Source organism: Cebus imitator, unplaced genomic scaffold, assembly GCF_001604975.1.
Source record: "Cebus imitator isolate Cc_AM_T3 unplaced genomic scaffold, Cebus_imitator-1.0 Scaffold196, whole genome shotgun sequence".
In the NCBI taxonomy this organism is placed as follows: Eukaryota; Metazoa; Chordata; class Mammalia; order Primates; family Cebidae; genus Cebus; species Cebus imitator.
The window spans coordinates 1,951,256-1,955,745 of record NW_016107511.1 but is presented as its reverse complement, the minus strand read 5'-3'; the positions used below and the strand labels follow the sequence as shown (position 1 = coordinate 1,955,745).

The 4,490-nt window shown below is 40.8% G+C and overlaps 1 protein-coding gene across 1 annotated transcript in view; it reads right to left on the bottom strand.

Annotated features, from left to right (window-relative positions):
• Positions 1-4,490, bottom strand: part of ZNF367 (zinc finger protein 367) — a 31,272-nt gene that overhangs the window by 20,553 nt on the left and 6,229 nt on the right. The window lies entirely within an intron of this gene.

Here is a 4,490-nt window from a genome sequence, read left to right as displayed (position 1 = left end):
ATGAGTGAAACTCCGTCTCAAAAAAAAAAAAAAAAAAAAATGTTTTGTAACTTGTACAACACTGTGAATGTACTAAATGTCACTGTATTTTACACTTTAAAATTATTAATGTTATGTAATTTCACCCTGATTAAAAACCTAAGGAAATCTGAATATACTATGGGCTTCAGTTAATACTAGTGCATCAATATTGGTTCATTAATTTTTACAAATGTACCACACTAGATTAAGATGCCAACAGGGGAAGCTGGGTGCGCAGTTTATGGGAACTCTCTGTTCTACCTTCACAGCTTTTCTATACAGCTAAAACTAATGTAAAATAAACATTATTTGAAATAAACTTTGTTCCCCAGTTAAGAGAACTTTCACACATACAAGTTACATGGAAAAAAAAAAAACCATTAAAGGATCATGTACAACTACATCTAAAATGAAGATGCTTTTAGGGCTTTTTTTTTTTTTTTTTTGAGACAAGTCTCACTCTGTAGCAGTGGCGGGATCTCGGCTCACTGCAATCTCTGCTTCCTGGGTTCAAGCAATTCTCCTGCCTCAGCCTCCCGAGTAGCTGGGATTACAGGCATGCACCACTATGCCTGGCTAATTTTTTGTATTTTAGCAGAGACAGAGTTTCACCGTGTTGGCCAGGATGACTTCGTGATCCACCCACCTTGGCCTCCCAAAGTGCAGGGATTACAGGCGTGGGCTTTCAATATCAAAACTCAAAGTCTTCCCAAAGCCTTAAACATCAGCCTGAAACCTTGAAAGATAATAAAAAGCTACAGCAAAATTCCCTTCAGTCAAATTTTCACATTGAAAGAAAAGCTCAATCCCTACATGGATGAGTTACCTTCTAGGATAAATCATGTTTTAAGAAAATCCTTAGATAATAAAATCTATATTCAGCACAACTTAATGACCTGATTTCAGTCTTATAGCATGAATATTCAACTTAATTGTACACTTACTTTTATTCTGTCTATAGAAAGTTTTCAAAAGATTTAGTGGAGTCTTTACCTATTTTTCCTTTAGTCTTTAGATACAGGCAGTGTACTAAAACAGAAACACCTAAAAATTATTAATAACTGAAGAAATATGTTTTTTGTTGATAGTATAAATTCTCATTACCCATTACAGTTAACTTTTTTAATGATTAAGAATGTGGGGTCAGGCACAATGGCTCACACCTGTAATCCCAGCACTTTGGGAATCTGAGGTGATAGGGTCACTTGAGCCTGGGCAACATAGCAAGACTCTGTCGCTATTGTAAAATAAATAAATAAATAATTTAAAAAAAAAACAGATGTGGGAAGGCTACATATCCAAAAGAAAAGAAAACAGGATCTCAAAGAGATATTTGCACATCTGTGTTCACTGCAGTATTATTCACAATCTATAGCAACCCAAATGTCCACTGACTGATGATTCGATAACCGATGCTGTATACAGTTAGCCTAACTAACTGATTCAGTGTATGAGTAACAATGGAGTATTACTCAGCCTTCAGAGATGGAAATCTGGCCATATGCCATAACATGGATGAATCTTTAGGAAATTATGCTAAGTAAAACAAGCCAGTGACAAAAAGACAAACTCTGCATAATTTCACCTATATGAGGTATCTGAGGTCATCAAACTCTTAGAAGAGTGGCAGTCTCCAGGGACTAGAGAGAGGGAGGAAAGGCAAGTTCAGCGAGTATAGAGTTTGTTTTACAAGAGGAGCAAACCTAGAGACTTGTTGCACAACCGTTTACATATAGTTAACACTACTATACTGTACACATAAAAATGGTTAAGGTGGTAAATATTATGGGGTTTTTAACCACAGTTTTTAAAATGTGAGAAGGCACTGTGGCAGACATTATTGCAAAAACATTCACTGGCCCTCTCACTGTGGGTCCAGAGTGGAACTTAGCCATATAACTTGCTTTGACCAATAAAATGTGAGTGAAAGTAGCATGTGTGGTTTGGCTGTTTGTCCCCTCCCAATCTCATGTTGAAATCTGATCCCTAATATTGGAGGCAGGGCCTAGTGGGAAGTCTCTGGGTCATAAGGGCAGATCCCCCATGAACTTCTAGATGCTGTCCTTGCTCACACTGTGACCATGAGACCTGACTGTTAAAAAGAGCCTGCACTTTCCCCCCTCCCTCTTGTTCCTTCTCTTACCATGTGAAACCTGCTCCCCTTTGCTTTCTGCCATGATTGGAAGCTCCCTGAGGTTCCTTGCCAGAAGCAGATTCTGGTGCCATGCTTCTGGTAAAGCCTGAAGAACTATGAGCCAAATAAACCTATTTTCCTCATAAATCACCCAGCTTCAGGTATTCTTTTATAGCAATGTGAAACAGACTAATACAACATGTGGTTCTACCATCTCTCTTTTTCTCTCTGCTTTGAGGCCCATCTGTCCCAGCTTGGAAAGGTTCCTTCAGGTTCTAGAATGAACAGAATAGGAACACACCTGTGGTTAACCCTTCTAGAACATATAACATGAGCCACGTTGAGGCCGACATTGCCATCTTGAAGTTTCATTCTGCAGCCTGCTTTTTAGCCTAAGCTAACTGACTCAGTGTGTTAGTAACAAATATCTGTTGATGAAATAAAGAGCTCATCAGTTATTTGTTGATATTAAGAATGCAGAAAGAGGTACATAACTGATGTCTTTTCCTGTCCTTACTAAATTCCTCAAGAAATTCCCATGTATAATGAAGCAAGAATTAGCAAGATCCTAAAAAGACCATGACTTATCACTAAAGTACAAATTAACAAATCAACTTGTGGCAAATTCAAATTCTTTCATCTTCTTTACTCCTTGGCTGTGATCCTCAGTAGCCACACTTAGCTCAAGTCTTGCTTGCTAAAGGTCTAAAAAAAAAATCTATTTAAAAATTAGTATTTTTAAATATGTAAGAAGGGCTGAGCGCAGTGGCTCATGCCTGTAATCCTATCACTTGAAAATTTGAGGCAGGAGGATTGCTTGAATCCAGGAGTTTGAGATCAGCCTGGGCAACATGGCAAGACCCCTGTCTACAAAAAAAAAAAAAAATAGACAGATGTGGTATGTACCTGAAGTCTCAGCTACTCAGGAGGCTGAGGTGGAAGGATCTCTTGAGTCTGGGAGTTCAAGGCTGCAATGAGCCCTAAGAGTGCTACTGCACTAAGCCTGGCTGACAGTGAAACTTTGTCTCAAAAACATAAAAAACAAGTCAACAAATAAATATGCAAGAACATACTGCTGACTCTTGCAATCTGAAATAACTGACTAGTTAACATCAAAAATTTAAGATTAACCATTACTATTAATAAGCATGTCTAATAGTGGGGAAACATTAAAAGTTAACCATAGGCCAGGGCATGGTGGCTCACACCTGTATCCCAGCACTTTGGGAGGCTGAGGCAGGCAGATCACTTGAGGCCAGGAGTTTGAGACCAGCCTGGCCAACACGGTGAAACCTCATCTCTACTAAAAATACAAAAACTGGCCAGGCACAGTGGCACACAGCTGTAATCCCAGCACTTTGAGAGCTAAGGCGGGCAGATCACCTGGGGTGAGGAATTTGAAACCAGACTGGCCAACATGGTAAAACCTTGTTTCTACTAAAAATATAAAAAGTATCAGGGCATGGTGATGCACACCTGTAGTCCTAGTTACTTGGGAGGCTGAGACTTGAGAATCGCCTTAACTCGGGAGGCGGAGGTTGCAGTGGGCAGAGATCGCGCCATGGCACTCCATCCTGGGTGACGGAGCAAGACTCCATCTCGGGGGGAAAAAAAAGTTAACCATATGGCTGCCTCCTAGCAACTCTGAGACTGTTTCCGCCACCAGCAACACATTTATATTTTCCAAATGAGAAATGCAGTGCTGAAGGGTACAGCATAATACAACACACTGGCCATATACAGGTAAGGGTTTCACTAAGTGCGTTCTTTCGTTTGTTTTTGTTTTGAGACGGAATCTTGCTCTGTCGCCAGGCTGGAATAGTGGCACAATCTCAGCTCACTGCAACCTCCGCCACCCAGGTTCATGTGATTCTCCTGCCTCAGCCTCCCGAGTAGCTGGGACTACAAGCATGCACCACCACGCCTGGCTAATAAGTGCATTCTTTTATCTGAGAAAATAAGACAAGACAAATAATCATATAATGTGCTAAATACATGAATAAATACCATCTTTTAACAATACATATTAAAATAAGCAATATTACTTAAAGAGGACCCTCTTCCTTTTAGCCTTAACAATAAGAAAATCATGGCCGGGCACGGTGGCTCAAGCCTGTAATCCCAGCACTTTGGGAGGCCGAGGCGGGCGGATCAAGAGGTCAAGAGATCGAGACCATCCTGGCCAACCTGGTGAAACCCCGTCTCTACTAAAAATACAAAAAAAACTAGCTGGGCGCCGTGGCGTGCGCCTGTGGTCCCAGCTACTCAGGAGGCTGAGGCAGGAGAATTGCTTGAACCCGGGAGGCGGAGGTTGCAGTGAGCTGAGATTGTGCCA